We start from the raw sequence: 27,197 nt of genomic DNA, 5'->3' as shown, positions 1-27,197 counted from the left end.
AAAAGGATATAGGTTTTGCTGGCAACTCTTAAGACTGTTGAAGGGAAAATAGTAACCTGTTCTCTTCTGTGCCTAATATGAATTTAGAATTGACATTCTAATACACTATTTTTTTTGCTATATTCCTTCACCAACAAGACATAACAGCAGCAGGTCTCGTTGACTTTAAAGATGCATGTGATTCAGTTTGATGCTACTGAGACACTACCATTTTGGGATACTCTACTGAAGTTAAATGAAGATTGAAGACTTCTCTGTTGAAAAGGGTACAATGCACCACTGAATTTGTGAACAAGTGGAAGCTCTCCTTTTCTTTCTGGACTTTCTGATTCCAGCATCAGTCAAGACAAAGCAGCTGGCTAAATAACCAGATGTTTGCTATCAACCTGCCTTCATGGTTTGTGATGATATATGCTTGCTAAGAATCTGCCTGATAAAGCTGAATCAAAATACAAGGTTTCTGTGCTGGCCCTGGCATTTCACTTTTGTTTATGATCTTGGTCTTGCCTGTGAAAAGACAAAGAGAATTTGATTAATGCCATGATCATGGCTGCCTTTTTACTTGTCATATTTCTGGTTCTTAGTCTAGGTTGAGTGTTTGTTAATAGGTTCCTTTGGAAGACATTCAGTGTTAATAACGTTCTCTTTCTTTGGAAGTGTTTAAGAAATGCTAATAAAAAATCAATGCGATCCAACCCCCAGTGGTTTCTATCATGTAGCTTCTTCTCATTTATAAAATTTCATTGTTGTTGCTTTTAACCAAAACCAGCCAGTTTTAAGTTTACATATTAAGCCTTCGTATTTTTGGTCTAGAGTTTGGAAACAGAAGTGTCTGATACTCAGAGCAACATATAATTTTTTTTTTCCCCTGTGTAAATCAAACCCAACTTGATGGATTAGGTGTTTTTGGTTTTTATATGTGGGATAGTAGTGGTGTTGGAAGGAAAACAAGTGAAAAGGACAAACATAACCTGTGAATTCAGACTGGCAGTCAATGTTCCAGAAGCCTTAAAGTACTCTTTGAAACTTCTGGAAGGTTTAGCTCCAAAGATTAGGGCTCAAAAAGGCAAATAAAAAAATAAATGTAGAAATATTTCAGGTTAAATCTTTTCAATCTGTTTTTCTCCATGCTGCCTTCCAGCATCCTGTGTTTTCTCTTTGCATTCCATTCCCTGAAAACCTTTTCTACTTTAAGAAACTGTTGAAATGCTTATTTATGATCAGCATAGTATTCAAGATTCTCCAGCTTTTGAGGCACTGAAACCAGTGCTATGCCCTTCATTTCTAGCCCTACGGTTCCCTAAAACACCGAGAGACATAAAGATGAGAAAAGTAGCTCCTGTGCACATATCCTGTAGTTTTTGTTCAATATGCCATAAAAATAATCCAAAACCACTCTGTTTTTTAAACACAGAAAGCATTTTAAAATGCTCATCAGGACTGACAGCTTGTATGAAGATTCCATCCCTACATAATTTAAAGCATCAGCTGTATCTTCCCCTCTTCCCTCACCCCAAGTTACCTGAAAATGAGTTTTGTAATGAGTTTTATAACTTTAAACAGAGAGCTGCTGGATACTGCCATAAATGTCATTCCATACATTAAAAAAAATTGTATATTTTAAACTAGAACTATTTTTTAAACACAATTAAGCCAAATGCATTGAATAATATAAGTAGAGAGAAATAAACTAGCTTAACTACAGCTACAACACTTTGCCTCATCTTTGCTATCAGAACTTTAACTTGGTTTCTTGTGCAATGCTGACACGGGAGTTATAGGAATAACAAAAAGGAGAAACAAAAATAATATCTAAGACATGGAATTAGAGCATGGTTGTTGCTTGCTAACTGTACCAGCAGTATGTGCAGTCTGTGGGTCTATTGATCATTCTTTTATGACAAACCCATACTGCATGTGCCAAGTTATTGGGAAGAGCTCTATCTCAGCCAGTTAGAAAATCTTTTATGCTTTTCTCTCGCCGTCAAAGGGGAAAAGAGTAGAAAATCTTAAGTCTTATCTGCATTAAAGTGGAGTTTCTTTGTTTATATGTCAAAACATCACCTGTTTACCTAGTGGAACTTGAGAGGAGTTCTTGAATGGACTAAGATTTGAACTTCATGGATCCAAATTTTACCTTTAAAGAACCCTTTTCAAACAAACATCCTCTTGAGTAAAAATATGCCATGGGCTTACTGTAAAATGGAAAATATTTAGACTGGGAATGGTCATTTCCTGCTGACATGACATCCGGAGGGCAGTGCTTTTGGGGTTACCTTTTGGCAGTGAAAGAAGAGGAGAAATAGGAAATCTGAAGAAATCACCCAACTGTGAGTGCAGAAGTCAGGACAAAATGCACTGAAGCTCAGAAGACAGCAAAAGAATTTGCAAGCAATTGTGTGCAAATACATCAGAGAAAATTATATTTAGTCATCATACACTATTATGTTGACGCTAGTAGAGATTACATTTGGTTTTAGAGTTTTTAAAGGCTTTTACCAAATTTTACTAACAGTTTCCTGGGCTTTATAGCATTCATAAAAAATACCTGGTCAAAGCAACAGAACCTCAGAATGGTCACTTGCCTTATGTCAAGTCTCTTTACACAGAATAACAGCCATGTTTAAGTCCTTTATTTGAATAAGGTCTTGTCCCCAAGCCTCACATGTCTCAGGTGAAAGACTGTGCTGTTGTAACCTTTTTAGTTTTTTATAAAAGACTCAATAGAATTTGTTTGTTTGTCTGTTTGTTTGTTTCTGATGCAAAATGGTAAAAAATGAAATTGTAAAGTTTTGTGGAACAGGAAAAATCAACTCCTCTAGAAGATGCTGAAGCTATGCTTTCAATATTAAGTAAAGAATATTTGCTAAAATGATTATATTTAAGAACATAGGAAAGAATCCCAGCTTCTTCTGTACTGCTCAGTACAAGTGTAATCAAAACTCTTTAAACAGCAAAATCGTTGTAAATAAGGACTTTTGTTTCCTACAGTTCTAAGTTACAAGGACCTGGTAAGCAAGAGAGAAAGTAGCTAAGCTCTTAACCTTACCTGAATTTCTTGAGGAGGAATCATTAGAGAGGAATTCTAGTAGTTTCTGATCAGCTACATATGAGTGCAAAGTGCAATGATATGGATTTGCCTGCAGGATCGGGACTTCCCAACTTCCTGGGGAACAGCAAGGCCTTTCATTCCTTGAAGATGTGAAGTGCACATGCACTGAAAATTGGGTAATGTTTTCCCCAGTCGTACTTTTCAGTGCTGTTACCGTTAACTGTGTAAGTACAAAAAACTGCAGACAATTGCAGGGGTTTTTTTGTGTTTTTTTTTTTTTTGAGTGGAAGTTATCTCTTTAGAAGAGGTTTCCATTCATGTTAATAACTACTTCTTAAGTGCTGCTCACCTTGTTGGCATTCCGTGGTCTGAAAACGTGGCAGTGCAGTTCTCTGAGAGGGAATTTGACTTCCATTCAATTCCCACAGGCTCAACACCACTGTCCTTCCTTTCCGCCCTGAAGCACCTGGTAGAATGGTGCTTTTGGTTTGCTTGCAGTGGGGCTTTGAGAGGATTGTGGGTCCATTGAGATCCTGAATTAGGAACAAAAGGGAGAAAACCATTGTTCAATAATTTTCCATGGTTTAAGTCTGTAATAGAGCCCTCAAAGTTTCAGAGCATGCAGTGTTCTCTCAACCATACCCTGGCCTATATTTAATGTATGGCAGCTAGAGCTGGAAAAACTGGTAGGGGGCTAGTGCTGTAGCAGGCAAACAGTGGGATACTGGTCCAGTCCCAAACACAGGGCTGTGCCACCTTTTGTACATATTCAGCTGAGCTTGGGGATTGGTTTGCAAAGGCTGTTATGAACTTTGAGCTCTTCCCTTTAGGCCTCTGTTCAGTTTTAATACTGTTCCCCTGTTCCCTACTCCTACCTGTAGAAACAATGAAAAATAATACCCAAAAAGAAAAGTTGTGACTAGGTTTTGGGCATTCAGTGCTGATCGGCACCCTATTCATAGCTACGTAGATTGCAGTACTGAAAACAGTGGTGAGACATCTACATACTTCAGAGCAGATCTGACTCTTACTCCATTTTGTTTTCCTAGTGTCCATTTCATAATGACTATGAGCAAAGGCACTGTTATGCTTCTTTAATTACATTTATTTGATTCTAATTAAGTAGGATTTCAGTCTTTCTTTTTTTTTTTGAAACCACTGTCTGTACTGAAGAAACATGAATTTGGAAAGAGAAGTGAAATAATATAACAATATCCCTTGATCTTACAAAGTAGAAAATAACCCATCTAGGCACCTTTTACTGCTTGTTTTTTTCTTTCTTTTTTTTTTCCTTTTCACTTCGTTAAGGTGTGCCTTAACTCCATTCAAAAGTACAATTAAGAGGTCATTAGAGTTGTGATGAGAAGTATTCAGAATTATAGGAATAAAAAAGTCAAGATTTAACATTTTATTTCAGAGGAGAGACTGGCAGTTTGAAGCCCTCACTTTTCTTTCTTATTGTTGTTATCTGTGTACAGTGCTTTTATAGCTGAACGCTGAAGGAAAAATCCATGTATTTTTGTATGTTTGATAAGCTTTCAGTTGAGGCACTTTGTCTCCCTGGTATATGTATTTCACGTTGCATGTTGATGCCTCATACAGCAATTGAAAAAGGAAAAAGCAATAAGGAAAGGGGTAAAACAGTGATCGTGAGGGGAAAAAAATAAAGACATTTATAAAACTGTGAACATCTGTAGAATATCTTTAGAGAAGCAGTAAAACCCAGATCTTTGCCCTGCTGATTTAAAAAAAACAAAAAGAGACTAGATTTTACATGGGTGGTTCATCAGTTGGCTGTATAGTATGACCTAAAAGGATGCTGGAGAGATGTGTAATATCTTATAATGGCAGAGGAACATGTATTAGACCTTTTATTTCTGCATATGCTAGTGTTTTTGTCATAGGTATTGAGTTTATCTTGGCTGATCCACAAGTTTCAAACAAGAGTGTGTTTGAGCTTTCTTCTTATAAACAGAAACACGTTTCTGATGAAATTATATTGCTCTACTACTCAGGATTTTTAGATTCAGAAAAAGAAAAGCATAAACTAAATGAAAAAGACATATGGGTTGTCTCATGTTAAACTTTTAGAGCTCTATTTTACCCTGTATTGTGATTCACAGGTTTTTGGAATCTTTCCGAGGAACTGTTATTGCTATACCTGTTTGTTTATGTAGTTGGTACTGTGCATTTCAGTGTCTCATCTGTCCACAAGGCATCCAGAGCAGTAGCCATCTTGCAGAAAGTCTACAGCTTCCATTTCTGTGGTTATAATCCATCTTGGGAAGCAAGAATGGGAGGAGAAAGAGAAGAAAGGTTGGTACAAACACAGATTTCACTTTGATTTGGAGTTGAGGTGTTGTGTTGAATGTTCTCTTAGGAAGTGAAATGAAGACCTACAACTTCTTCACTGTAACTCCTTTCTCTGCTTGACAAGCCTGATCTTCTATGATCAAGTCATCTACCTGGTGGGTGAGGGAGAGGCTTTTACCGTGGCCCATCTAGACTTCAAGCAAAGCCTTCAACACTCTGTCCCACAGTTTTCTCCTAGTGAGGCTTCACCTTGACTACTGTGTTCAGTTTTGGGTCCCTCATTACAAGAAAGACATCGAGGCCTGAAGCGTGTTCAGAGAAGGGCAGCTAAGCTGGTGAGGGGTCTGGAGCACAAGTCTTACGGGGAGCGGCTGAGGGAGCTGGGATTGTTCAGTGTGGAGAAGAGGAGGCTCAGGGGAGACCTCATTGCACTCTACAACCGCCTGAAGGGAGGCTGTGATGAGGTGGAAGTCAGCATCTTCTTTCATGTAACTACCAATAGGACTAAAGGGAATGGCTTCAATTTGCACCAGGGGAGATTCAGGCTGGATGTTAGGGAATACTTCTCTGAGAAAGCGGTCAGACTGCCCAGGAAGGTGGGGGATTCACTGACATGGAGTTGTTCAAGAAACATTTAGATGTTGTACTGAGGGACATGGTTTAGTGAGAAATATTGGTGATAGGTGGATGATTGAACTGGATGATCTTGGAGGTCTTTTCCAACCTTGGTGATTCAATGATTCTGTGATTCCAACACTGGCTTTTGGGAAAAAATGAGCTGGTGTGAAGCAGAGCATTCAGTGAAGAGCTCCTGAAAAAGCATCCAGTCTCTGATACAAAATACTTACCACCTATATGACACATCTCATACATCATAAGACCTAGTCTTCTGAAAGCAATGACAGAATAGACTTTATCTTCATTACATCTCACAGCCCAGTCCTGTGCATGACTTTGGAGGATTTGTCTTAATGCTGAGCTTCCTTTCCTTGGGTGCTGACTTCCTGTTTACCTTGCACCCGCTGAGCTGTCCTCATGAAAGCATTCGTCATGCATTTGCCACCTCCCTCTGTTTACCTCACCACTACCCCAAAAGCAAAAGCCTAATTTCATTGCTATTAATGAGTGAGTGGCACATTATTAAATACTTTCTTTTTTTTTTTGTCTGAAGGCATTATTCATTCTGGGTAGAGATATTTGCCCTCAGTCACATTTATCTACCTGTGTCTGTGTTTCAAGGATTTCCACTTTATTGATATTTCCATTAGAGGAATTTGAAGAATGTTCAATTACATAGAGACCATGAAACATATTTACTTTTTTGTTTTTAATAGTCTGCCAACTGTTCCCTGCCAAACTTTAAACTGGGCTTATGACTCTTAGATTTTATTTTTTTTTTATAACTGCTCTATTGTAATATATACAAGTAGTGTGCACACAGATAAAAGCTCATACCATAGCTTTAGAACACAGTGCTAGATTTTATCTGGAGGATTATTGCAGGCCTGTTTCTAATTTATATAATGTTTTCATTAATAGCAATACCTTTTTAAAATGCCCAATAAAATAGTGTAGCATTAGTTTAAATACAAATTTCAGTCATTTTAGATATCCCCCCATTGTAACAGGTCAGGCTTTTAACAGATGTCTCAATAACTTTGCTATTAGCAGGAATATCTCATGAATTAAAATCAGGCCTCTTTGTCTCTGTCACTCATTTAAATGACCTACATATTTGGCAGATGGAGAGGACTTGCTTGTGCATTAGTACTGATGGGTAGGGTTTTTTCACTTGTGTATTTTTGGAGGAGAAGGATTTAACATAAGTTAACGTCGTTTATTTTTTATTAATATCATACTTCAGTTTCACTTTACAGAAATATCTTATTAGGCACATCTTGCCTTTTAGGCATAGGCAACATCTAGGACATTTCTCTTGGGCACCAGCCTTCTGTCTTAATGTAAACCTTTCAGTGAAGCAGTGGACAACTTTTTTGCAAGTGTATGCACTAATGGAGTTGAAGTAGAAGGTGTAATAATTCAGTAATTGAATAGGTTCTAGGTAAAGTCTGAAACCTGGGCCTTCCCGGGCCTTTGTGGCTGTAGATTTGCCTGCTAATGTCTTCTTATTTCTTCTCTTCCTGGCATAGTGAGAGTTTCAGAATTACGCTAAGGGTCTCGCTTAAAACAGCTCACTGACATGTTGTTATGCCAGCACCTGTTCCTGTGTCCTTTCAACAATCAGAAGGACTTCTTGAGTTGAAGATTTTGTTGACTCTCATGATGACAGCAGAGCTTGAGGCGTGCTGGGAAGGATCAAACTGCAGGGAAAGGTTTAGTTGTAGGTTTGGTTCGTTTGTCTGTGCAAAATCACTGTCTGGTGTCCTGTGAACTAGTACATACAGAAGTGATTGCTTATTATTTTTGGTGCGTGTTTGATTGGAATGTAATTAGTTACACAAGCAATTAGAAAAGCTCCACACCTAAATGTGCTGCATGAGGAAGCAATATATCTCATAGTCATTAATCAAGAGATAATAAAAAATGCAGTGCGATAGAGTGAAGTGACTTGAGAGATACGTTTGATGTGCTCTTCCTCCCCCCCTTTTTTTTACTGGTGTGTACTACTGGGGTAAGTGAAAGAGATGCTAGGCTTCTGTGATTTCCATTGACATTATTGAGAGCTGCAAGTTCTTAATGTTTCTTCAAATCAGACTATTTGAACTCAAGTGTATAATATGGCCTGATCAAATTCAATGCCATTTGTCCAATAAATTCACAGAATAGGTAGTTATGGGCACTGAATTGATATTTTGTTGCTGAAGATTCTCCTTATTTACACAGAAGTTTAACTTTTTCTTGCCCATGAGAACAGTCTACAAGTTAGCAAACAGGAGAGCTTTCCCAGTGATTCCAAACCATAAGAATATTGCTGTGATTGAAAGCAGAAATCATAAGCGGTGTTATGTTATCTTAAGTTTGCCCTTTCCCAAATTCTCTGCTGTTCTTGTGAGCTCTTGCGAGGGGAAATACGGCAGAAATTCTCATGTGATGGTGTTGATGATACTACTACTACTAATGGGAAGAAATACAGTGTTGATGATACTACTGATAACCACGAGAAGAAATACTGCAAATTTCAAAACTAAACTAATTGCTCAGGATAATATAAATAGATGCATACAAGGTTTTGCCTTCTTAGAACTTCAGGTCTTTTTGTACTTAATTAAGATCGAAGCTGAAGTCCGTCTGGTGGCCCAGTTCGTTTTAAGACTTAGTGTTTTAAGGAGCTTCCGGTGTTTGAGGAACTGCCATCATTCTTCTTGACCTGCTATTCTATGTGCTTTACACCTGTGTAATGTCAGAGGAAAGAGTCTGAAAAGAGAGCATATACCTTTTCAAAAGAAAAACGTAAGTGTTGAGGTAAAACAGTAGGTCATGGGGTTAATCAGCATCTTTCCGCATATCGCTGTTCTCTCTTAAATGGAAGAGGAGATTTTTGATTTATTAGAGGTTTTCCTGTAACAGGAATTGGAAACACAGTCCCATAGAACACTGGATGTTTATTATTTATGTTAAAAGTTAAAAAAAAAAAAAGTAATTATACCCTTTTAGCATTATCTTTTAACTCTTTTTCTTCTTATACTAAAAATGACCTTAAGGAGTGAGAAAGACACTTAGGCAGAGACAACAGGGGAAGGGATGTGGTACATCCTGCTCCCATTAACACTGTCAATTAGCACCATTTATCTTGAAATTTGTCCAGCTTGGAACACAAAGAATGTACGTCAGGGTTTGGGCCAGACAGAAACATAGAAAATGATGGTATTTGTGGAGACAGTAGCCAATGTGGGGGAGAGAGCAAAGGCACACGGTTGTTCTAAAAAGAGCTGCTTTTTTTTATGTGTGGAAATTTGATTATAAGATGATTCTTTCAACATAAACACAATTCTCTAAGGACTTATTAATGCTTCAGTAGCATAGTGGAGAGACACTAGTGTAGTCCGCTTTAATAGCTTTCTGGCTTGAACCCCAATACATAATGTTCTAGTAATAGTTTATGGGTGACTACAATAAATTGGTAGCAAGTGTTTTCCATTTTTTGGCTCTTCTTATCAGATCTGCTGGTGGAACATTTTGTTCTGAGAATATTGCAAAGGCAATTGATCTGCTTTGGATGTGTGCTCAAGAGTTTTGTGTCTTTTAAAATATACGTATATATGAGCTTTTTTGTCCTGTTCTGAGATGTACAGTACGAAGCTGGGGGCCGGCAAAATGTTACAGGGGATCTGAACAGTTGGTTAAACCCAGCAGGACTCCACCTACCCTAAGTAGTGTTGTGTGAGTACTGCCAAAAAGGCAGTTTTCCTTCCCCCCCGCCACTTCTCTTCCCAATACTGTCATTGTTCTGGTCTTTCCATGCAACAGTGGAAAACTTGTGTCCACAAAGGAATAAAGATCCTTCACACAAGTTCATTTTCAACCCAAATGGCTTTTTGAAATAGAAAGAAACATGGGATTTTTTTGCACTTCATGATGAGGGAAAGAACCATCTGATTAGAGATGGGCCTAATGATCACCTTTGATTTCTATTTGACATGGGGCTGAACTTAACTGTAATTACAGAGTGAGACTCCATGGCCTCTATTATGCAGGAGCTGTCCCTCTTGGTCTTCAATTAATTCACAGCTCCAGATCACCTCTATGGTGAGCCTAATTGAAATACGCTGCTTTCATCTCCACTCCCACAACTAGAAGATGAGTCTGGTAGCTGAACCCAGACCAGAAATGTCTAGTGAGTTTCTGTCTGCGGGAAGCCAAACAAGAACTGTCAGCCCTATTGCCTCTGGATTTTAATCCTCTGGATGTGACAAAAAAAAGTCAGAGGTACAGAGTGTTGAACAGAAAGCAAACATTGCCTACGAGCTGTTGAGTTGCGCCACTGAACATCCAGCACTTGTTCTTAGCTCCATTTCCTTTCTGTAAGCAGCAGGCGTGCTCAGTCACCCAGCATAGTTTGTGGATGAGACTCAAAATGAAAATGGGTACATTTCTCTCAGGTAACATTAAACACATGCAAAATTAAAGGCAGCCAAATACCTCCTTCATTCCTTTACGTACTGGAACATTTGTTTTATATAAGCGTTATACTAGAAAAACACTGGACTTGGGGCAAAAATCAAGCCTTAAAGAATGTAAACTAAAGTCTGGTGATCTCAAAAGCACAGAGTGAATACATGCTTGAGAAATATTTGAAGTAACAGAATGTGGACTTTGCCTAGTTAATGTTAAAAGTATCCCAGATGACAGCAGGGGAGTCAGTTTGGTTGTCACATAAAGCTGCAGAGAGAGCTGGAGGTGAACAGAGAGCACTGAAAACCTGGCCCTGGGACAGGAAATGGAAGTGCAAAGTGATTGAGAGTGCAAATTGATGAAGGAAGTTAGACACAGAGAAGTGCAAAATGACGGTTGCCATGCCAGAACCGTTTGGATTGGTTATTATACTGTCATAAGCCTAATAAATGTGGATATTTGTTCTCTGATAAGTACTTAACTTGTTACAGAAACACGTTATGGACTTACTGAGGGAGAAGAGAGTCATAATAAAAGGGCATTTGAGGGGGGACTCTGTCCACAGTGGTTCAGTGCTACTTTTAAACAGATCCCATCTTCTGGGTCTGCTCTGCTTTTACTGTCTGTCCGTTGTAAACAGGGAATTTTATTTTATTTTTTTAACTTTCTTTCCTTTTATTTCTTTATCTGAATAAGATCACACCATTATCACCTTGGGGGCACTGCTCTGTATCAGTTGGGTCTTCTTATTTTCCTAGGGAAAAACCAACAACTCGTTCAGATCCTGTTCGAGGAATCTGTTGCATATTGCATCTGTGGAAGAGCTGCAGTTTTCTGCCTTTCATTCTCACTAACAGAGAGGAGGCTTCAGGCAGCCTGCAAACAATGCGTGAGCTTTCTGTTTCTCTCTGCAAACAGAAATATATCCCATTTCCTGTTGGGGATTCTGGGCAGAATCATCCAACAGATAATTTCCTGTAGTAAACATTGCAATAATTAGAGTTAGCGTTCCAGAGCACTGAACTTTAAGTATCTTTTATTATTGCATCGCAGAAAGCATACAAGAAGCAACCCCAGTCAGATGTGGCTATTGTTGATCATTTCAGTTGTGTTATGGCAAATATACGACCTGAAGAATGCCCCTAAAATATATGTGCAAGACCAAGCATGCAACTCAAGGCAGAATTTGCACAGGCTACTTCAGCAAGAACAGTTAAAACTCATTTCCTTTAAAAAATAAAAAGCTTTTTTGTGCTTCTCTTCTTTGTGAAGCAATTTAATTATTTTTACTTACTAAGGAGCAGACTTTTTAAAATGACTTCAGCAAAATATTCACGTTAAAGACAGCCAGTAAAGTCTTGTATAATAGTTAATGCTAAAGTGAGCATCATATTTGTACTCAGGAATGTGGTGATGTTGAGAATGCCCTGCAAGAAGACTCAGTGAGGTTTGGTTCAGATTAATCTGCCCTGGTTAATAGAGGACAATATTTCAGTCATTTTATTTTGGACAGGTCTGAAGCAGAGAATTAGAGGGAGCATGTTTATTAAAAAACAACAACAACAGGAACAAAAAACCTGAAAGTACGAAAAGAAATTGTTGAGGCATACTTTTTACATTTAGTGTATTTCTTCACTGTACAAAGTGGTCTACTTACAGTGCCGTTATGTGTTTGGAATAAACAGCAGAGTGCTATATTTCACTGTAGGGTCTGTCCATAGAACGTGCTGGCTCTTGGCTCAGCTGTTTACATTTTTTTTTGAAAAAGCTCCCATCTGTTACATCAAACTTGTTAATATAGGTCTACAGGATATAATAACATTAATGCTCTAAGTATCCAAACGAAATGTCAGAGTCCGGCTGCATACACTGAATTCAAATGTGGCAGTGTCCTGAAGCCACCCCTTCTGCTAACAGGCCATTTAATAATCCATGTAAGTATCCATAGATGTCTAAGTCTTCGAAGGTCTGTCAGGGGCCAGATGTACAAACACGGTTATAACATCAAATCCTCACAAAAGCTTTTCTGCCATGATAGCATGACCATATCAAATTTGGCCTTGATTATTTTTTTTTTTGGCTCTGAAGCTACAGCACCATCAAGACCGATTTAAAATGAAAATAGGTTTGGTAAAGGAATTCTCGGAGCTTTATGCTGCTTCCAGTAAAGTTAAAGGCAAACGGGCATGTAAAAAGTTACACCATACTTCCATCTATGTTTTGCCATTCATTAGAGAAACGAACAAAAAAACAACACGAAAAGAAACCAACACTTTGTGATTTGTTGCTTTTTTTTTCTTTTTCTTTTCTTTTTTGTTTTGTGTCTTGGTTTGCTTTGTTTCAATTTAATACATAACCGAGTCCTTGATATTTTTATTTCTTGTATGAGCTACTGTAATTTATTCTTATAGTGGCCATCTGACCAGAATGAAGATGTATGCCCCCTGTTTTGATCCTTGTAATGATGGAGGGTGAAATGTAAGTTTGTTATATTACCTTTCTTGTTTCTACTCCTTTGTATCCATGGTTTTTTAATTTACATTGCATTGTGAGTGAAAACCCTTATCTTCTGCTGTTTTTTTTTTCCTGCCACTCAAATTTTGCATCAACACAAAAGGTTTGTTCTTCAGTTCGTGTTTAGTATTTGGTCACGTTCATTATGAGGTACATCTAGAATACACAGATCACATAATATACATAAAATATCATTTCTCCCTGCTTTTTCCCTGATATCTCATTATTAAAAGCTATTTTTTTAGTAGATAGAAACCCAGTCTATGCATAAAACTGCCACCAAATGAGCTTTGCACATCTAATCATATGTATTTTTATTCCCAAATGCTCAGTGATCAACAGTAATTTCAAGTAGAATGGTTATAAATCATATTACTCATAAACACAATGCAACTGGCTAAATAGAACCAAGCAGAGGGTTAATAGTCCAATAATAATTAAAATAATCCTCTTCAATTCAGTAATAACTTTGGCCACCTGCCTTCATCCAACCCCCAACACCACCCTCAGTACTCCTTACAAAAATATTCACATTACAGACAATCTTGTGTAACAGATTAACATAACATATCTGGAACATTACTCAGAATTTTGGGCAATGGCAATCTGAATATGTTCCTAAGTTCAGCTTTTTTCCTCACACGACATCCTGCTGTTAACTCTTGACTTTTTAAATCAGTGGGGCTTGGTGTAACTGGAATGCACTGCCTGTGGTATCACATGGAGGATTTGTGTGAGCGTGTGTGTTGGAGCAGAAATACCACATGCTACAAGGGGTCAGCACAGATAGTATTGTAAGGAGTGGCTTTCTGTCTTCGCTTTCTGATTTGAATAGCTGCAGTGCCTATCTGATGTTTGATTTTAGTCACGATAGTGGGTGATACAGAGCCGGATGCACAGTTGGATGTGTGAGGTAACTTTCAAAAATGCAAGGTTTTTTTTCATTGAAAAAAAAAGGAGAAAATGAATCTCTTAGGTTCAGGAAAAGTAATGTGATCATCCAAGCACAAGGCTTGTCAGGAAGCCTTTTTTCTTTTGTTCTTCATCTAACCTGGAGTTGTTTTTCGGGTAAGTTTTTCTTGCTTGTAGAACTGGAATCCTGCCAGGGACATTTGTGATGGAAAACATTTGGGGCACCAATTATTGTTGTAGTGTGATACAGTTTTCAGTCATTGTTCCTCATTTTAGGTAACCAGACCTAGAAACAAAATAACTCTGTTCTAATTTAACATTAAAGTCCCATTTTTTGTTACAGATTTCATCTTGTCCATTGCTAAAGTAATTGGCCTCTGTAAGTAAGTGCTAAGTAAACAGTCGAGCAATTTTTGCTGGTACATATTGTAATTCTCATTTTTAAATCACCTAATAAAGATTGCCTTTTAAATAGAGCTATTTGGATGTATCAGGGGCGCGTTGTACTAAACAAAAAAAGAAAAAAAAAGAAAAAAGAAAATGAAAAAAAAAGTCTCTGTCATTTGAAAGAGACCATTTAGCTTTTGAACATATTTGCTCCACACTAAATAATAGATGTTATTCTGAGACAGATAGAACATGGTCTATATCCTTCTATTGGAAACTGCTTTCTTTTGTCTAAATACTTCACCCACTCCAACTACCTGCCCCCATACCAACAAACAGATTTGGCTAATATGAATTGTAGGTAAATTTTAGGGCTGTAATATAAATTATTAATTTAATAAGGTTAATATTTAAATAACTTTTTAATCATTAACAAAAGTGGAAAGTTCAGAGTTAAGATATTCTTTTTCCTCCCTGCAAAAATAAACATTAACAAATCATTCCTGTGCATGATGTAGGTTGGTCTGGTTTGGATAGTTCACTTGCAGTAGCAGATGGCTAGGAAGATATTGCTCTGGCACAGCATTATGGTTACTTTCATGCCCTTAAAAAATTGTGCAGAAGTGCTATTGACAAGTTAGTACCTGAAGTAAGAACTATTATCTTTATTGGCAAATGGGTTCTTAAAAGATGCTTGTCACTGAGTCAACTGTTTGTTTTCTCATCATCATATCTTGAGAAAGAGTAGAGGCCATGGAGTGTTTTTCTAGTAAGTTTCGTTTGTTAAACATAGCTCTTTCTGGAAAAAGCAGGTCAGGTCAACAAATCATGCACGTGTAGAAGGTTCAGCTTTGTTTCTAGAAAAGGCTGTTGCTCTTCTTTGGCTGTAGAAGGTCCTTCTACTCTTAAATAAGTGAGCTGATTGACTGGTCATCGCAGACATGTTGCAGGATGTGGCAAGAGTCCGTGTTTGAAACCTAGTGCTGCCCCAGCCATAGGCATGAGCACCGGTCTGCAGCTGCTGCTGCAGTTACCAATCTTCTCGACTGCTAGCATAACCATTCCCAATGGCAATACCAGCACTACTGTGGGAGCTGTTAGCTTGTAACTTCCATTTGAAACAGAGACTTGCTAAATTGTGAAGCAGTAGCCTGACAGTAAGACCCCCACATTCACTCTTCAGGTTTACAGAGACAATGATATAAGCATTTCTGTTCTTTAAAGGTTATTTCAGCCACAGCCACATTCATTTTTGCTGGGATTCAGAGGTACTTCCTTTTCTGACTGCTAGGATTTGTGATGGCAGTCTGATAGCAGACCGTTATGACCTTTCTTTGAAAAATCTCATTTTGATGTTTGATGTGAGTTTTATTTATAGCCATTACTTACACTGTCAGCATCGTGAGTATTCCTGTTGGAGTTCTGCCGTGTGCTCAGTGCTACACCAGTCTCAGCTAGATGCAGCAATTTAGTGCCATTTGCTCACAGTGCTAGCAGCTGAAGAAATGGTGGCCAACATTTAGCATGCCCAGAAGCTAAGAAGCAACAGACTTCTGACTGTCTGAATTGTCAGAACATTAACTGTTCTAGGAATATGCACCTGACTTTTCAACATAGAAAGCCTACCCTGGCTTTGCATCTGAAAAAAAGATATCAATGGAACTCCGAGGAGATCTACTTTATGCTATTGATAGGGATATACATTTCACCCATCTTAACAGCTGGCGCTTAGTCATGCCTTCTGAGCTATCTCTATTGACAAAAGAAAAGGAGAGGCTTCTCTGGAGATTGACTTAGCCATTCGTACGATATGAGAAGGAATTGCACTCTTGAGATGGTCACCTCATTCCAGTAGTGGAACAGGCTGCCTATACAACAGTCTGTTGGATGGCCGAAGTTAGGTGAGATTATTTTACCCTTAATCCCTCTGTGTTGGTTTGTTTGGTTGTTTTTAACTGCTTTGAAAGGAAGAATAATATAGTTCTATTTGATTTTGCTCCATCCTGTGTATATAGTACCTTGCAATTCTTAATGCTAGAATTATGCAAATGCAAAGCAGTATGATGATTGGAAATGCTGAGTTAATGCGGCAGATTAATACTGGGATTTTTGTTGTGCCCTTTATATTAATTAATAGATAAGAAGGAAGGCTTTGTTGTTAAAGCAGTGGAATGTAACTTGTGATGAAAGTTCAGCACTCTGTCACTGAATTCCTGAATAACTTTCAGCCTGCTGCTCCATCCTCTGTGTCTCAATACATCTGAAAAAGTAGTCCCTGCTCTATCACTCTTGGCCTGTCTTGTCAGAAGAGTTCTTTCAAGGGATGACTGTCTCACAGTCTGTATTGCTGCAATGCCTACAACATTGGTCTTGCTGGAACCTGTAAACTTTGCTGTAATATAAATAATTTATCCACTGAAAACCAGTTTTTTATGATATATTTCAGAAATTTGTCTAATTTAACATATGAGTACAAATGGATAATCCATTGACCTGCGTTAAACAGGGGAAAGAAAAAAGATCTTTCTGGGTATGTTTGAGGAAAATATAGAAAAAAGCCATATATGTAGATCACGTATATATATGTAATGAAATAATAGTGTAAAATGGATCACATGTTTTGTCAAGAAACAGATCTCTACTATGTAAAGTACTTGTGCTCATAATTTAAATACTCTACAGCATAATAAGCATAAGTCTTTAACAGGAATGACTTGAAATAATTTTTGACTCTGATTGATTTAGGTAAAATTACAGTAAAGATTACTTTGATCTCAAAATATCCATTCACTTTTACTGGGGACTCTTCAACTTAAATATAGAGTCTCTCTTGAATTGTTTCCTTCAGACCTTAATTTATGCAAGTTTTTGTTCTATATAAGTGGCATTCTCATAATGGAGTTATCTGCTATCTTGCAGTAGAGCTTCCAACATGGTTTTAATCCAAATACTGTGTACTTATATGTACTGATATATCTCAGCTAAGATTTTTACTAAATCAAACTGTCCTGATGTCCTTAAAGCAGGATGAATGTTAGAACTAAAAATGTCCTACTGATCTGAATATCTCAGTCTTCGTATTGATTAATCTCATAGTTATTTTTGTAAAAATATTAATTTTTTATTAGATCCATTCTTACTACTTGGTCTCTATGTACTAATTTTTACATGTTAATCATTATAAAAAATAAATACTATATCTGTAACAGATTATAGAAATTATAGGAAAAAATAAATGAAAAAGTGATACAAGGGTTGGAGCTGTATTGTGGGCGTTAGTACTGTTTCAAGTGCATACGTATAACTCCCCTTACATTTAGACCAGCCTAAGGAACTAGTTTGTGTCCATAAGTCATTGTAAAGTGGCAAATATTGAATTTTTAATGTCCCTCGCTGAATACAACTGAGAAAAGATACGTTTTCAAAGATTTTTTTTCATAGAGGAAACACGAAATGAAATTCTGTATTGTGTTTTCGGATGTCATTGTTGTACATGCGTTGGAATAATTTTGAAGAATTCAGCAAAGTACAAGAATAAAAAGAATGTGAAATAGGCTCCATTTTGTTTTTGTTTTGTTTCAAAATAAAAAATGGTTTTGAATGTCACCTCACAAAACGTCAACTGAAGAAAGTTAGAAAAGCTTTGGAACTAATATTTTGTCAGGAATGACAATAAACACCAAGGGTCCTTTGAAATAATACTGAAAATACTTCACCAGTAGAAAAAAATGCTTTGGCTGAGATCATATACTTCTGCAGAAGACGAGTCTTGTATTTTCTAAAACCTGAGCGTCTGTCTTAGCTACCTCATTACATAGGATTTATAGATATATTGACAAAATGAACAACAGAAGTATAGAAAAAACTAAAACACATTGATTACTTAGAATATTCCTGACTTTTTGATGAAGTTTCTCTGATTTACTAGAGTACTGTGGGCTTCAGAGGTACCTGGAGGCATCCCTTGCTAGAAGGTTATCATCCTGGGAGGAGTCACTATTCTGGTTTATTTCAAGGGCAGTAAAAAAGGATATCGTTACTTGAAGTGGTTCAAGCAATTTGAAAGTTAAGAAAAGCTGAAGCCATTAGCCCAGATGCATTCTTCATGCACTTCCAGGGTAGTAAGAATTGCATTGGAACTGCTTTATGGGTCCTTTCATGTAGGCCCAAGTTAGGTGAGGCTGAGGAATTCTCTTTATATGGCCCTTGCAAATGCCTGTAGGAGTACCTTTGATTCACTCTTTAAATAGAGAATGAAAACCAGGATGCTTTTCCTTGCAACTAAAAGATGAAGATGGGCTAAAATTCCTTTCCAGTCATAAGTTCTGGACATCAGTACCTCCAAAACAGACATCTCTATAGCTAGATAACTGGATGCCTTACTCAGAACTGTTTTCATAGAATCATAGAATCATAGAATGGCCTGAGTTGAAAAGGACCACGAGACCATCTGGTTTCAACCCCCCTGCTATATGCAGGGTCGCCAACCACCAGACCAGGCTGCCCAGAGCCACATCCAGCCTGGCCTTGAATGCCTCCAGGGATGGGGCATCCACAGCCTCTCTGGGCAACCTGTTCAGTGCGTCACCACCTCTGTGTGAAAAACTTCCTCCTAATCTCTAACCTAAACCTCCCCTGTCTCAATTTAAAACCATTCCCCCTTGTCCTATCACTATCCAGCCTTGTAAACAGGCATTCCCCCTCCTGTTTATAAGCTTCCTTCAAGTACTGGAAGGCCACAATGAGGTCTCTCTGGAATCTTCTCCAAGCTAAACAAGCCCAGTTCCCTCAACCTGTCCCCCTCATAGGAGAAGTGCTCCAGCCCTCTGATCATCTTAGTGGCCCTCCTCTGGACCCACTCCAAAAGCTCCATGTCCTTCTTGTACTGGAGGCCCTAGGCCTGGACGCAGTACTGCAGATGGGGCCTCACAAGAGCTGAGTAGAGGAGTGGAGGGGGACAATCACCTCTTTCTCCCTGCTGGCCACCCCTTTTTTAATGCAGCCCAGAGCACAGTTGGCCTTCCAGGCTTTAGAGCTGTTCCAGGAAAACTTGGGTCTTCTTTGCCTGTCATTTGGAATGACGTGCTGCTCATACACAGTACATCTTTCACTGGGGCTTCCAGCTAACATTGCTTAAGAACACACTGCAAAGGCGCTGCGTAATTCATGAGGGTGTATACAGCTAATCTACCCATGTAGTGAAAAAATGGAAGTGCTCATAAACTCAGACAAAAATCCTACTTTTACTTTGTGGGTCTGGTAAAATGTGAGAGGTTTAGGGGACATTTTCTGTGTGCTTTGTTACAGTTGTCTCCACTGAAAGGCTTCAGCAAGCAAGTTCTCTTTTCCTTTAGCTAGGCAGCTTTCAAGGCCTCCAGAGGAAGATTTGAAATCAAAAGTTAAAGAATGGGGGGTCATTGTGCATATATCCCCAATTCTGTCTCTTTTATCCAGACATTGTAAGCTAATTTTTAACTCCACTATCATATATTTTTTTTAATTTTCTCCACACTTCTGATGCTTGTCCTTATTTTCTTATGGTGGGAGGTATGTCTATGAAAGACACATATTACTTGTACTTTTTTTCTTTATGTGTTGAACAGAATTTGTTAAGTCATTTGTATGAGCAGTACACAGTAAGCTGTTTTCACACAACACACTAAATATTAAACATAGACTATAATGTGCTAATAAAACACTGCTAATGTAAGTAGGCCACCTAAATTGGAAGATATGACAGTTCCGTGATTAAGTGCCTCATCTCCTGAATTGAAGCTCTAGAAGGCTTTGGTAGGCAGAACAAAGCGTAGTACGTAAATATTAACAAAATTATTAAGACCTAAAACCAGCAACAAATAACAAGGAAACAAAATAGGGTGGACCATGATGGTCACTAGGAGTAGAGGATATAACATACCATGTTTGTGCAGGTGTGTAGAAGTATAGCAGAAATGCTGAGTCACAGCTTGAAGCAGTGATTGAGCACCTGATGGGAAGGCAGGGCCAACCCACAGGAACTCAGGTGCAAGCAGTGTTCCTGATTGACCAGAAGGGGTAGACCAGGATCCACCCTTTCCCAGACCTCATTTAAGGGTTGGCAGGGGGGAGGTGTGGGTCTGTTGTTGGTGGTCCTTGTGTATCTGAAGGCCTTTGTAGGGTAAGCAGTTTGTTGGATTTTTTTTTCTTTTGTTTCTGTGTCCATGGCTGTTGTGTTTGGGCTTATTCTCACTGTAGCCTGGGATTTTGCTGCTCTGTTATCTTTGCTGTACTTTCTATCGCATTACAGTGTTATATTAAGCAATGAGCGATCAGTGGTCTGTTAGCACCTTCTAAATGTTATCTTAACATCCTTGTAAAGCATCCTTGTAATGACTTCTGGTTGTGTGTGGAAACTTCAGAATAGATTTTAAGTGGCTTGTCTCACATACGCAGCTTCAGTGTGTGTATATCTTTATTAATCTAGAGCTTCCTAATCAGTACTATGAAATTGTTCCCAAAGAAAAGGTAATTAAGAAAAATAGTCTGAGGTTCACAACTGTGTTTATTCTATGTTAATGGTTTATCATTTTTCTGGATGACAGTGACTGTATGATGGCTTGAGGTTGCAGAGATGGAGATAGCATTGTTCTAAGCTGTTGACTGCTGGAGACTTGAAAGGGTGTGCTCCAACTTCATCATGTGCACTGCTTTAGCACATCTCCAGGAAGGAACTTGGACTTCCCCTTATATCCAATGTGTCACAGGCTATCAATATGATGCAGGGTATGCTGCATCAAATTAGCATTGAGTTAGTTAGGGTCAACAATAAATAGGAAGAAGAAAGTACATAAGAATGGTCAGGTACGAACCAGTTACCTTGCAGGGTCATCATGGGCCTGTGACATTCTCTTTTACTAGAGGTGCAGACAGGGTTTGATTCAACATAGTGTCTTTACTGAGTAGAGAAAGTGGGCTTTTTTCCTGACTCAATATTATCTTTCACTGCAACACTTCTGACTGGAATCTTGACCAGCTTGCCTCTTAATCCTGCTCTTTTTCAACTGATCTACAGAAACAGGAGATGGTGCATATGCCTCTCACAAATGTCATTTTCACTCAATTGCAAGTTAGAAACAAGCCAGCTCATTCACTGGTGAACACATGAGTACAGGATCTCTATACTAAAACTTCTATTTCTGTATTTAAAGTTCCATCAGGGTTCAGTGAGAGGAAGGTATTTTGGGGTTATAAGAAATGTCTGTTCTTCAAAACATCCACCTCAGAAAATACAAGTCCACACAGGCTTAAAAAATATCTGTGTTGTGTCCTAGAATAAAGCATGTATTTCATGCTCTAAAAGTCTGAGGTTTGTAGTTGAAAAAGATTAAGTAAATAATTCAGAATTTGTTGTGTTTACCTGTTAATAATTAAGCAGGTTAGTCTGTGTACTTTTTATAGATGTTGAGCTTTATTTATTTTTATACTTGGCTCATGTAGTGATTTTTAAATCTGAAGATGTTTTTGCCAAGGAGGAGATGAGAGAAAAGTCGTCAAGGTGTTAAGTGTTGCTGTGGTGTTTTCATCCTGATGGGCAACTAAACTCTACCACACTGCCCTCTCACTTACCCAACTTAAAGGAAGAGTGGAAGAAAACATGATGGAAAAGGGCTCAAGGATTGTGAAGAGGGCAGGGAGATTGTTCACCAGTTACCATCACAGAGAAACCAGACTCAATGTAGGGAGGCTGATGTTGTTTATTGCTCGTAACTAACCAGCTACTAACCAATCTCTCATCTCTGGGGAGAGAGGAGTATTCATCTTTATCTTCCCTTCTACTTTCAGCTTTCCTTATTTCCAGTGCTTTGAGGGAATTAATTTTTAAGGGTGATATTGTTTTTTTTTATTTTTTTTTTTTTTGGGGGGGGACAAAGGCAGATACCTTTGATTCCTACTTTCTGATGCCTGAAACTAGGGATGGAGGAGTCTCTTGTTATAATGTGGCTTTTGGTTTACCTCAATCAAGGGAAAGTGTCAGCCTCTTTTTGTTTTAGAAATGCAACCAAAATGTGGCAGAGAGAAACAAGGAACAGGCACATCATATTTCTGTTTTCTTGAATTGTGAATTAGTTACATTCTGGTGAAAAGTGCTAAGCTGACAGCTCTGAAGTCTGAAATCATCTTTGCTGTTTGAGTAGGTACGGAGAGGCCAGCAGCAGTGTGAGTTTCTCACAAATAAATTTAGAACTGTTCCTTGTGGGACTGCATGCTGTGGCAGGTGATAGTTCAATTGAGTGGATCTGTCAGGGCATCTTTGCTTTCAGTAGTCACGATCAGGCCAATAATTTTCCACTTTCCTCTTGAATCTCCATGTCTGTTTCTTGGGGGTGGTGAAGAAGTAAACAATAACAAGAAAACATGATTAGCAACCAAATTACTCTGTTCTACATTCAGTGGTTCTCTGTTGCTGTTCACATAGCCCAGACCTTAGCATAGATTGAAACAGAATGAGATTTGGGTTTCTTTTTTTCTTTTTCCTGCTGCCAGGCAAGAATTCACCCCACTGTTGATAACATTCCCTCACCACCTTAAGCAAAGTCATCGCCTAATTTTTGGAATGTTTGAAGTGTTTCTCTGGTCTTGGCAGTGTAAGATACCATTTGATATTTTCACTCTCCTTTTCCAAGGGTGAGAGAAAGCATGGGGCATAAGAAAAGTCAGTTGAAATGATTGGCATTAAAAGACAAAAGCTGCTGAAATGTGAGAGTGATCTTTGGTCTATATATTAAAAATCAAAGATGTAGAAAGACTGTTTATGTGAGAATTAATAGCCTGATTTTGTTGACAACTGAAGTCTTCATCTGTTACCATGGCATGTTTTAATTCACTGTCTGCACTGGTATTTCCTTCTAAAGAATTATATATGCTAGTTACTAGTACCACTAGTATTAAAAAATAACATTTGCCTCTCATGTTCCAGGCAATGTTTTCTGTTTAAGTTGAGTTAAATAAAGTTAAGAGGAGGTTAAGCTGGGAGACGGTGTTATGGAATGCTCTGCTACTTCCCTTCCTCCAGTGCATTAATTGCCTTCAAGGGTCATTTTGTTCTTGGCCTGGACAGTTAATCTAAGTCTTCTGTATAGGTAAATGTGGGTAAATAGTTCTCTTCAAATAGAATTTAGAAGTGCGCAAAGAACTGGAGTTGTTTTCTAGAGGACTTTATCCTGCATTAACAGTGGGACTGTAAACTGGGTATTATTCTTTAAAACTCACCCCTGCCAAAAAGCCAGTTCTTATCCAGTTTATTTTATGGTCACAGGTCCAGTCAGTAGACTGTTTCTGGCAGTTTTCATGTAGAAATTTTCTAGAATCTATCTTTATGATGGAAGTTTAATGCTAGTCATTTGATTTATTTTTTTTTCCTCCAGACAAACAAGCTTGTGTAGTGAATCAAGTCTAGTTCTCAGTAGACAGAAGTCTGTATCACAAAAGATTTTACTATGGTCAATGGTAATTTGTTGGTGCTTGTAGGTCCAATGGGAGAGACTGAACGAGCCACAGAATCTCATTACGGTCCCTCAGTTCAAGGCAGAGGGACAGCAATAAGCTTGTGTCAGTGAATCTTCTGCTGCTTGCAGTACTGTCCTGGAAATGAGAGGGGTTGAAACTCTAAGCTTGGCAGATTAGCTTTTTTCATAAGCAGTACATTCACATGAGTCTCTTTTCAAAAAGAGCATTACTGTGATGCATTGTCCATTTTGTTAAGGGCATACTTTACCCAATGTTCATTGCCAGGTTGACTGAACCTGAAAAGTCCAAGAGATTTACTGGTAGTCTCACAGTGAATCACTGTTTGAAACTCTCTTGGTGCTATATTCTTACCATTAATCAACAGTGATTCCTTTCGTCTATGTGCTGCCAGAGTTTAGTTTGCATATATGAAGACTGTGTTTGGGAAGAATTGAATTGGAATAATGCTAATATAATTTATCTTATTCTTTGAATGTTACTGTTTGTACATAGAGCCTTAAAAAGAGAAGATTCTTGTGTAATTGTTATCCTATAATATCTTCTATCCCTTTGGCAAAAGCTCCATAAGCAAGAGAAATGTAAATAAAATTTATGCATTCTTTACATACTATTGAATGAAATGTATTTATCTTAGTTTTACTTAATTTGTTGATAATTCACTGAATAGGTTTTTTTTTTTCATTCACAGCAAAGTCAAAAGGCCATGCTCCTTATATGGTATTATCATAAAGAAATGGACGAGTATACATGGTTCTTTCCTGTTAGCATTTATTACTGTTGATACTGTAGAAGCAGCTGGCATAGTGGAAGAAGCATTTCTAATTTAGAACTGTTTATGTTGTACATTTCTGTTTCTTATCTTTATGGTAGATCTCTTACTAATATACTTCATCCCTGAAAACACACTTTTTTTTTTTTTTAGAAAACTATCTCAAGACTGAGGATTGTGATATATTTTGTGACCTTGAGGCCAGTAAGACCGTCCTAAGCTCGTGCTGCAGAATATTCACTTTTGCTTTATACATAAGGTTTATATTTCCAGTGGAACTGAAGTTTATTTCCTGAACTGTGTGCGTAGTTTTTCATGATGTCGGATTTAGAGGGTATTATCTGAAATAATTTGAGTCACCAATAAGCTGTTGCTCCAACTGAAACCATTAAATGTAAACATGGAGATTGGAATTTAAAACAAAACGAACAGCTTGTAATTTTAAATATGATATGCTGTGTTAGCATGTTAGTCCAACAAATATCTACCACAAGTGTAAGTCTTGATTAACTTAAATCTCATATAAAAGTAGTTTTAAAAACTATGTGGCAGAAATGTTATCACTTACTAAACTCAGGCTTACAGAAATTTGGAAAGGATTAATTAAAAATAGTGAAAATCAAGATAACATACATCAAGATAACATAACAGTTACACTGACTTCTGTGTAGCATTTTCTAGCAAGAATTTTAACTAAGAAAAGGATAGGTGTTTGTCATGGCTGTACAAAATTTGAAATTGCTGTAGACCAGAGAAGACCTGAGACTTTTGATTTCACAGAGATTGAGGAGATAACATCTAAGTATCGCTGCAGGCCCAACTAATCAATGAGTTTTAAATAGAGAAGATTTTCCTTCCCTTCGTGATCAATTTTCCTATGCTTTTTCCTGCTTTTCATTTATTTTGAATTCCCCAGCATAATGCAGTCTTCCTGGGCTCACCCAGCATACTGTACAGAGATTCAAGTCATCTCTGACTGCAGCACATAGTTTGCCAGCCAGTACAGAGCGCTTTAGTTGTTAGATGACTTAGACAACAAAGCAAGCAGCACAGTTTCCTGCTATCACCTGTATCACTTAAACCATACACCCTCGTGCAGTACATGTAGCAGCATCTAAAGGTCAAAATCTGATCTCATTACTCGATATTTTAGGCCTTCTGTTTTGCTTTATTCATTGTCAGTGCAGAACTGTCAGACGATTAGAGATTGTGGTTGTGTGATGTTAGAAAGTGCTACCAGCTGCCATCCAGTGTGTCTGTTCAGGCAGTGACGGACCTTATGAAAGCTAAAGACATGCTATACAGCCTTAGTTTGAGCAAAATAAATCTTCCCTGAAAACAGTGAAAGACTCCATACAACAGCGGATGCTGGTGACTGACCCATGTAGGCTGGGGAAGTGTCTTCAAGTGATGAACTTAAGGCATGGTTTGTTGGTTATGATTGGAGGTAGAAAGCTCCCAGAAAACAAAGGGAAGGCTGCAGATATGCAAAGTTGTGAGTGTGTAGGCAGGAAGGAAACAGAAGCACCTCTGTAGTAGCAAGAGAGAGGTGGGAAGTCAGGCCTGGAAATGATGAACTGGAAGGCCTGCTGTCATTGCAGCATCTTTACCTTGAGTAAGCAATGCATTGCATCCTTTCCTTATAAACTAGGTTGCTTCAAAGAGCAGTTCTTTTCTGTAGCATTTTACTTTTAGCAGGTAGCAGATCACAGGTCCATTAATACAGCAAATCATCTGAGATCTGGGGAAACAAGCTTATGGCAAATAATTGCTGTTGATTCAGTTCTGTGGTGTGACAAAGGGGTCAAAATCTCAGTGACTAAAATGTCTCTCTGTGTGTAGCTTTGAAAACCCCTCACCAGAGAAGGATTACAGAATACCGCTAAGCTTAGTTAGCCCATTTCTGCCATGGTTGAGCTGGTAATTAGGTTGGCCATGGGTTCCTAGATGGAAGTTCAGTACTTGGGGGTGATGAATAGATCTTGCTGCTCCTGTGAGAAAGCACAAAGCCTGGCTGGACTGGGCTTGGGAATTGTAATCTGAGTGAACCTCTCATAACCGGATTTGGAAATCATGCTGGTTAGATCCCTAGGCCTTATTTTGAACTGGTGGACGTAGAGTGCCCAAGTCTAATTTCTGACATCAGAGTACCCCTGTTGGGTATCCAGTTCTGAACACTTTGTCAATTTCTGTTATATAGTACTAAGTCTGTTTTTAATTCTTTCTCGGAAAGCAGTCTATACAGAGATTTTTCTGATCATTTTAGTCACTAAAGCCAATTATAGCTATGACAGATGGAAGGGTATCTTACACATTTTTTTAAAGAAAAATAAAAGAACCACTTTAAACTCTTGAACTTTTGGAGTATTTACTTGTAACTTTTTCCACAGATGCATTTGAAGATAAAAACAAGTAGCAAAACTTTGGTTGTGGCACCCATTTGTTTTTATCCCTAGCTGGAATAAAACTACTCGTAATGGAAAAAATAGATGTTTACTTTTAAGCATGAAGTCATATGAGTTGGTACCTACTGGATTGGTGTTCAGTTGTGTAAGTTTTCTCTCTGAACTATGCACAGAATGTGTCATGTTGTGTGCTAGCACATTTAGCTTATTTGTCACCTGTGTGCTAAATGTGAATGTGTAAGACTGCTTTGTTTCCTTCAGGTAG

At 38.1% G+C, this 27,197-nt stretch overlaps 1 long non-coding RNA gene across 2 annotated transcripts in view; it reads left to right on the top strand.

The window, feature by feature from the left end:
* LOC122177261 overlaps window positions 1–27,197 on the top strand; it is a 334,853-nt gene that overhangs the window by 32,373 nt on the left and 275,283 nt on the right. The gene's annotated exons all lie outside the window — the stretch shown is intronic.

This window comes from Lagopus leucura, unplaced genomic scaffold (genome assembly GCF_019238085.1).
Source record: "Lagopus leucura isolate 7727_CA_CO unplaced genomic scaffold, USGS_WTPT01 Super-Scaffold_100001, whole genome shotgun sequence".
Classification (NCBI taxonomy): domain Eukaryota; kingdom Metazoa; phylum Chordata; class Aves; order Galliformes; family Phasianidae; genus Lagopus; species Lagopus leucura.
Note: the sequence above shows the minus strand (reverse complement) of the source record. Positions and strands in the feature narration are given on the sequence as shown.